Consider the following 10,071-nt stretch of genomic DNA (forward strand, 5'->3'; position numbering starts at 1 on the left):
AACTTACCATCAAGAACCGCTACCCACTACCGAGAATCGACGACTTATTTGATCAACTACAAGGCTCGTCTGTTTATTCAAAGATTGACTTACGTTCCGGGTATCATCAAATGCGGGTGAAAGAAGATGATATTCCAAAGACTGCTTTCAGAACATGTTACGGTCATTACGAGTTTATGGTCATGCCGTTTGGTTTAACTAATACACCAGCTGTGTTCATGGACCTTATGAACCGAGTGTGTGGACCATACCTTGACAAGTTTGTCATTGTTTTCATTGATGACATACTTATTTACTCAAAGAATGACCAAGAACACGGTGAACATTTGAGAAAGGTGTTAGAAGTATTGAGGAAGGAAGAATTGTACGCTAAGTTTTCAAAGTGTGCATTTTGGCTGGAAGAAGTTCAATTCCTCGGTCACATAGTGAACAAAGAAGGTATTAAAGTGGATCCGGCAAAGATAGAAACTGTTGAAAAGTGGGAAACCCCGAAAACTCCGAAACACATACGCCAGTTTTTAGGACTAGCTGGTTACTACAGAAGGTTCATCCAAGACTTTTCCAGAATAGTAAAACCCTTGACTGCATTAACGCATAAAGGGAAGAAATTTGAATGGAATGATGAACAAGAGAAAGCGTTTCAGTTATTGAAGAAAAAGTTAACTACGGCACCTATATTGTCATTGCCTGAAGGGAATGATGATTTTGTGATTTATTGTGACGCATCAAAGCAAGGTCTCGGTTGTGTATTAATGCAACGAACGAAGGTGATTGCTTATGCGTCTAGACAATTGAAGATTCACGAGCAAAATTATACGACGCATGATTTGGAATTAGGCGCGGTTGTTTTTGCATTAAAGACTTGGAGGCATTACTTATATGGGGTCAAAAGTATTATATATACCGACCACAAAAGTCTTCAACACATATTTAATCAGAAACAACTGAATATGAGGCAGCGTAGGTGGATTGAATTATTGAATGATTACGACTTTGAGATTCGTTACCACCCGGGGAAGGCAAATGTGGTAGCCGATGCCTTGAGCAGGAAGGACAGAGAACCCATTCGAGTAAAATCTATGAATATAATGATTCATAATAACCTTACTACTCAAATAAAGGAGGCGCAACAAGGAGTTTTAAAAGAGGGAAATTTAAAGGATGAAATACCCAAAGGATCGGAGAAGCATCTTAATATTCGGGAAGACGGAACCCGGTATAGGGCTGAAAGGATTTGGGTACCAAAATTTGGAGATATGAGAGAAATGGTACTTAGAGAAGCTCATAAAACCAGATACTCAATACATCCTGGAACGGGGAAGATGTACAAGGATCTCAAGAAACATTTTTGGTGGCCGGGTATGAAAGCCGATGTTGCTAAATACGTAGGAGAATGTTTGACGTGTTCTAAGGTCAAAACTGAGCATCAGAAACCATCAGGTCTACTTCAACAACCCGAAATCCCAGAATGGAAATGGGAAAACATTACCATGGATTTCATCACTAAATTGCCAAGGACTGCAAGTGGTTTTGATACTATTTGGGTAATAGTTGATCGTCTCACCAAATCAGCACACTTCCTGCCAATAAGAGAAGATGACAAGATGGAGAAGTTAGCACGACTGTATTTGAAGGAAGTCGTCTCCAGACATGGAATACCAATCTCTATTATCTCTGATAGGGATGGCAGATTTATTTCAAGATTCTGGCAGACATTACAGCAAGCATTAGGAACTCGTTTAGACATGAGTACTGCCTATCATCCACAAACTGATGGGCAGAGTGAAAGGACGATACAAACGCTTGAAGACATGCTACGAGCATGTGTTATTGATTTCGAAAACAGTTGGGATCGACATCTACCGTTAGCAGAATTTTCCTACAATAACAGCTACCATTCAAGCATTGAGATGGCGCCGTTTGAAGCACTTTATGGTAGAAAGTGCAGGTCTCCGATTTGTTGGAGTGAAGTGGGGGATAGACAGATTACGGGTCCAGAGATTATACAAGAAACTACCGAGAAGATCATCCAAATTCAACAACGGTTGAAAACCGCCCAAAGTCGACAAAAGAGCTATGCTGACATTAAAAGAAAAGATATAGAATTTGAAATTGGAGAGATGGTCATGCTTAAAGTTGCACCTTGGAAAGGCGTTGTTCGATTTGGTAAACGAGGGAAATTAAATCCAAGGTATATTGGACCATTCAAGATTATTGATCGTGTCGGACCAGTAGCTTACCGACTTGAGTTACCTCAACAACTCGCAGCTGTACATAACACTTTCCACGTCTCGAATTTGAAGAAATGTTTTGCTAAAGAAGATCTCACTATTCCGTTAGATGAAATCCAAATCAACGAAAAACTTCAATTCATCGAAGAACCCGTCGAAATAATGGATCGTGAGGTTAAAAGACTTAAGCAAAACAAGATACCAATTGTTAAGGTTCAATGGAATGCTCGTAGAGGACCCGAGTTCACCTGGGAGCATGAAGATCAGATGAAGAAGAAATACCCGCATCTATTTCCAGAAGATTCATCAACACCTTCAACAGCTTAAAATTTCGGGACGAAATTTATTTAACGGGTAGGTACTGTAGTGACCCGAACTTTTCCATGTTTATATATATTAATTGAGATTGATATTTACATGATTAAATGTTTCCAACATGTTAAGCAATCAAACTTGTTAAGACTTGATTAATTAAAATATGTTTCATATAGACAATTGACCACCCAAGTTGACCGGTGATTCACGAACGTTAAAACTTGTAAAAACTATATGATGACATATATATGGATATATATATAGTTAACATGATACTATGATAATTAAACATATCATTAAGTATATTAACAATGAACTACATATGTAAAAACTAGACTACTAACTTAATGATTTTTAAACGAGACATATATGTAACGATTATCGTTGTAAAGACATTTAATGTATATATATCATATTAAGAGATATTCATACATGATAATATCATGATAATATAATAATTTAAAATCTCATTTGATATTATAAACATTGGGTTAACAACATTTAACAAGATCGTTAACCTAAAGGTTTCAAAACAACACTTACATGTAACGACTAACGATGACTTAACGACTCAGTTAAAATGTATATACATGTAGTGTTTTAATATGTATTTATACACTTTTGAAAGACTTCAATACACTTATCAAAATACTTCTACTTAACAAAAATGCTTACAATTACATCCTCGTTCAGTTTCATCAAAAATTCTACTCGTATGCACCCGTATTCGTACTCGTACAATACACAGCTTTTAGATGTATGTACTATTGGTATATACACTCCAATGATCAGCTCTTAGCAGCCCATGTGAGTCACCTAACACATGTGAGAACCATCATTTGGCAACTAGCATGAAATATCTCATAAAATTACAAAAATATGAGTAATCATTCATGACTTATTTACATGAAAACAAAATTTCATATCCTTTATATCTAATCCATACACCAACGACCAAAAACACCTAAAAATACTTTCATTCTTCAATTTTCTTCATCTAATTGATCTCTCTCAAGTTCTATCTTCAAGTTCTAAGTGTTCTTCATAAATTCCAAAAGTTCTAGTTTCATAAAATCAAGAATACTTTCAAGTTTGCTAGCTCACTTCCAATCTTGTAAGGTGATCATCCAACCTCAAGAAATCTTTGTTTCTTACAGTAGGTTATCATTCTAATACAATGTAATAATCATATTCAAACTTTGGTTCAATTTCTATAACTATAACAATCTTATTTCAAGTGATGATCTTACTTGAACTTGTTTTCGTGTCATGATTCTGCTTCAAGCACTTCGAGCCATCCAAGGATCCGTTGAAGCTAGATCCATTTTTCTATTTTCCAGTAGGTTTATCCAAGGAACTTAAGGTAGTAATGATGTTCATAACATCATTCAATTCATACATATAAAGCTATCTTATTCGAAGGTTTAAACTTGTAATCACTAGAACATAGTTTAGTTAATTCTAAACTTGTTCGCAAACAAAAGTTAATCCTTCTAACTTGACTTTTAAAATCAACTAAACATATGTTCTCTATCTATATGATATGCTAACTTAATGATTTAAAACCTGGAAACACGAAAACACCGTAAAACCGGATTTACGCCGTCGTAGTAACACCGCGGGCTGTTTTGGGTTAGTTAATTAAAAACTATGATAAACTTTGATTTAAAAGTTGTTATTATGAGAAAATGATTTTTATTATGAACATGAAACTATATCCAAAAATTATGGTTAAACTCAAAGTGGAAGTATGTTTTCTAAAATGGTCATCTAGACGTCATTCTTTCGACTGAAATGACTACCTTTACAAAAACGACTTGTAACTTATTTTTCCGACTATAAACCTATATTTTTTCTGTTTAGATTCATAAAATAGAGTTCAATATGAAACCATAGCAATTTGATTCACTCAAAACGGATTTAAAATGAAGAAGTTATGGGTAAAACAAGATTGGATAATTTTTCTCATTTTAGCTACGTGAAAATTGGTAACAAATCTATTCCAACCATAACTTAATCAACTTGTATTGTATATTATGTAATCTTGAGATACCATAGACACGTATACAATGTTTCGACCTATCATGTCGACACATCTATATATATTTCGGAACAACCATAGACACTCTATATGTGAATGTTGGAGTTAGCTATACAGGGTTGAGGTTGATTCCAAAATATATATAGTTTGAGTTGTGATCAATACTGAGATACGTATACACTGGGTCGTGGATTGATTCAAGATAATATTTATCGATTTATTTCTGTACATCTAACTGTGGACAACTAGTTGTAGGTTACTAACGAGGACAGCTGACTTAATAAACTTAAAACATCAAAATATATTGAAAGTGTTGTAAATATATTTTGAACATACTTTGATATATATGTATATATTATTATAGGTTCGTGAATCAACCAGTGGCCAAGTCTTACTTCTCGACGAAGTAAAAATCTGTGAAAGTGAGTTATAGTCCCACTTTTAAAATCTAATATTTTTGGGATGAGAATACATGCAGGTTTTATAAATGATTTACAAAATAGACACAAGTACGTGAAACTGCATTCTATGGTTGAATTATCGAAATCGAATATGCCCCTTGTTATTTAGTCTGGTAATCTAAGAATTAGGGAACAGACACCCTAATTGACGCGAATCCTAAAGATAGATCTATTGGGCCTAACAAACCCCATCCAAAGTACCGGATGCTTTAGTACTTCGAAATTTATATCATATCTGAAGGGTGTCCCGGAATGATGGGGATATTCTTATATATGCATCTTGTTAATGTCGGTTACCAGGTGTTCACCATATGAATGATTTTTATCTCTATGTATGGGATGTATATTGAAATATGAAATCTTGTGGTCTATTGTTACGATTTGATATATATAGGTTAAACCTATAACTCACCAACATTTTTGCTGACGTTTAAAGCATGTTTATTCTCAGGTGAATATTAAGAGCTTCCGCTGTTGCATACTAAAATAAGTACAAGATTTGGAGTCCATGTTTGTATGATATTGTGTAAAAATTGCATTCAAGAAACTGATTTCGATGTAACATATTTGTATTGTAAACCATTATGTAATGGTCGTGTGTAAACAGGATATTTTAGATTATCATTATTTGATAATCTACGTAAAGCTTTTTAACCTTTATTTATGAAATAAAGGTTATGGTTTGTTTTAAAAATGAATGCAGTCTTTGAAAAACGTCTCATATAGAGGTCAAAACCTCGCAACGAAATCAATTAATATGGAACGTTTTTAATCAATAAGAACGGGACATTTCATGGGGCATCTCGGATTTCTGGAAATTCTTCAAGCCACAAGGAGGCTTTAGAGACGTGTATATTGCAAATAAGAAGTTACAAAACGGTCACAGGTTTGCATTCCTGAGATTTGAGGGGATAAATGATGAAATCACTTTCCTAAGAAGACTGAACAATCTTTTCATCGATGAGTGGCCTTTATATGCATTCAAAGCAAATGAGAGGAAGAAGATTGATGTTGGATTTCAGGAAGATAAGCAGAAACCTTTTGAAAAGAAAAGCAACGAGGCGAATCAGGGTGGACAAAAATCTGCTTGGGTGGAGGGCAGCAATGCATATACTAATCATAGGGGATATAACAAGGTTGTGGGCAATAACCTCAACAAAGGTAGACAACAATGGGTAAAAAAGAACCTGACAGAGGAGCAACCACACATACAAAGTTACTCATTCGCAGGAAAAGAAAGAGTCATTACTTAAGCTGAAGATAATCATAACATGGAATACCTCAAGAAAGCTGTTGTGGGAGAGGTCAAAAGTGTTGATGTAACATTCCACCTTACCGCGACCACAATATTGTCCGCTTTGCCCGTAGGCGCACGGCTTTTTCTTGGTGACCACACGAGGATTTCCCAGGAGGTCACCCATCCTAGTACTACTCCCGCTCGAGCACGCTTAATTGCAGAGTTCTCATGAGATCTGCTGTGCTTGTAGCCCCAAAACGCGTTGTGTCTGGTAAGGATGGAAGTTACCTTATAAGAGACTCAAACAATCTTACACAATCCGATGTGGGACGGGGTGTTACAAACTCCCCCACTTAGAATTCCTGACATCCTCGTCAGGCCGAAACAAATTGGTACACATGATCTATACCTCAGGAGATGCACGAGCCGAGTGCCCGTTACACCCCGAGAGGCTAGTGCTCTGATACCATCTGTAACATTCCACCTTACCGCGACCACAATATTGTCCGCTTTGCCCGTAGGCGCACGGCTTTTTCTTGGTGACCACACGAGGATTTCCCAGGAGGTCACCCATCCTAGTACTACTCCCGCTCGAGCACGCTTAATTGCAGAGTTCTCATGAGATCTGCAGTGCTTGTAGCCCCAAAACGCGTTGTGTCTGGTAAGGATGGAAGTTACCTTATAAGAGACTCAAACAATCTTACACAATCCGATGTGGGACGGGGTGTTACAGTTGAAGTACTCCTCCAACTTCGCACCATATGCGAAGTTGAGGGGATGAGAAACGTGGATATTAAATTTTTGGGAGGATTAGATGTGATGATGATATGTGACTCGGAGGAGATGGCCAATATGCTAATCAACAATGAGGGTCATAACATCCGAAGATGGGTCAGTAATATCAAGAAGTGGGGGAAAAAGACTAAAAATCCAGGTCGTTTAACTTGGCTTTCAATCATGGGAGTGCCAGTCTTGAATTGGCAGGAATCAACTTTCAAAGCAATCGCTAACTGGTATGGGAGTATCTTCGATACACAAAACTGCTCACTAAACGGGGATCAAAATCTTACTTGTGGTAGGGTACTAGTTAAGGTCATGGGTCCAAAACTAATCAAAGAATTAGTTCAGGTCAAAACCAATGAAGGTAATTTCTATGCCAATGTTTATGAAGATCCAAGATGTAGTGACCCGAACTTTTCCATGTTTATATATATTAATTGAGATTGATATTTACATGACTAAATGTTTTCAACGTATTAAGCAATCAAACTTGTTAAGACTTGATTAAATGAAATAAGTTTCATATAGACAATTGATCACCCAAGTTGACCGGCGATTCACGAACGTTACAAAATTGTAAAAACTACATGTTGTGGTATATATAGACATATATATATGGTTGACATAAGATTATGATGAGTAAGTATCTCACTAAATATGTTAACAATGTGTGATATACATAAGAAATGAGATTACTAAGTTAAGAAACTCGAAATGATATATATAACGATTATCGTTATGATAACGTCTACTAAATACATATGTATCATATTAAGATATTGATACACTATATTTAACATGATAAAATGATATTTAAATATATCATTAAGTGTGTTAACAATGAACTACATATGTAAAAACAAGACTACTAACTCAAGAATTACGAAACGAGACTTATATGTAACGATTATCGTTGTAACGATATTTTAAGGTATATATCATATTAAGAGATATTCATACATCATAATATCATGATAATATAATAATTTAATATCTCATTTGATATAATAAACATTGGGTTAACAACATTAATTGAGATCGTTAACTTAAAGGTTTCAAAACAACACTTAAATGTAACGACTAACGAAGACTTAACGACTCCATTAGAATGTATATACATGTTGTGTTTTGATATGTATTTTTACACTTTTGAAAGACTTCAAGACACATATCAAAGTACTTCTACTTAACAAAAATTCTTACAATTACATCCTCGTTCAGTTTCATCAACAATTCTACTCGTATGCACCCGTATTCGTACTCGTACAATACACAGCTTTTAGATGTATGTACTATTGGTATATATACTCCAATGATCAGCTCTTAGCAGCCCATGTGAGTCACCTAACACATGTGGGAACCATCATTTGGCAACTATCATGAAATATCTCATAAAATTACAAAAATATGAGTAATCATTCATGACTTATTTATATGAAAATAAAATTACATATCCTTTATATCTAATCCATATACCAACGACCAAAAACACCTACAAACACTTTCATTCTTCAATTTTCTTCATCTAATTAATCTCTCTCAAGATCCATCTTCAAGTTCTAAGTGTTCTTCATAAATTCCATAAGTATAGTTTCATAAAAATCAAGAATACTTCCAAGTTTGCAAGTCTACTTCCAAGCTTTCTAATCCATTCCAAGTAATCATCTAAGATCAAGGAACCTTTGTTAATTATAGTAGGTTATCTTTCTAATTCAAGGTAATATTCATATTCAAACTTTGATTCAATTTCTACAACTATAACAATCTTATTTTGAGTGAAAATCTTACTTGAACTGTTTTCGTGTCATGATTCTGTTTCAAGAACTTTCAAGCCATCCAAGGATCCTTTGAAGCTAGATCCATTTTTCTCATTTCTAGTAGTTTATCCAGAAAACTTGAGGTAGTAATGATGTTCTTAACATCATTCGATTCATACATATAAAGCTATCTTATTCGAAGGTTTAAACTTGTAATCACTAGAACATAGTTTAGTTAATTCTAAACTTGTTAGCAAACAAAAGTTAATCCTTCTAACTTTACTTTTAAAATCAACTAAACACATGTTCTATATCTATATGATATGCTAACTTAATGATTTAAAACCTGGAAACACGATGAACACCATAAAATCGAATATACGATGTCGTAGTGAAACCGGGGGGCTGTTTTGGTTTGGATAATTAAAAACTATGATAAACTTTGATTTAAAAGTTGTTCTTCTGAAAAAATGATTTTTCATATGAACATGAAACTATATCCAAAAATCAAGGTTAAACTCAAAGTGGAAGTATGTTTTCTAAAATGGTCATCTAGACGTTGTTCTTTCGACTGAAATGACTACCTTTACAAAAATGACTTGTAACTTATATTTTCGACTATAAACCTATACTTTTTCTGTTTAGATTCATAAAATAGAGTTCAATATGAAACCATAGCAATTTGATTCACTCAAAACGGATTTAAAATGAAGAAGTTATGGGTAAAACAAGATTGGATATTTTTGATCTTTTTAGCTACGGGAAATGTTTAACAAATCTATAAAAATCATATCCTAGCTAAATTATATTGTATTATACAAGTATTCTAATATATTATGTAATCTTGGGATACCATAGACACGTATGCAAATGTTTTGACATATCATATCGGCCCATGTATATATATTATTTGGAACAACCATAGACACTCTATATGCAGTAATGTTGGAGTTAGCTATACAGGGTTGAGGTTGATTCCAAAAATATATATATACTTTAAGTTGTGATCTAGCCTGAGACGTGTATACACTGGGTCGTGGATTGATTCAAGATAATATATATCGATTTATTTCTGTACATCTAACTGTGGACAACTAGTTGTAGGTTACTAACGAGGACAGCTGACTTAATACACTCAAATCTTTAAAACATAATAAAAATGGTTGTAATTATATTTTGATCATACTTTGATATATATGTACATATTTGTATAGGTTCGTGAATCGATCCGTGGCCAAGTCTTATTTCC

Source organism: Rutidosis leptorrhynchoides, chromosome 7 (assembly GCF_046630445.1).
Source record: "Rutidosis leptorrhynchoides isolate AG116_Rl617_1_P2 chromosome 7, CSIRO_AGI_Rlap_v1, whole genome shotgun sequence".
Classification (NCBI taxonomy): Eukaryota; Viridiplantae; Streptophyta; class Magnoliopsida; order Asterales; family Asteraceae; genus Rutidosis; species Rutidosis leptorrhynchoides.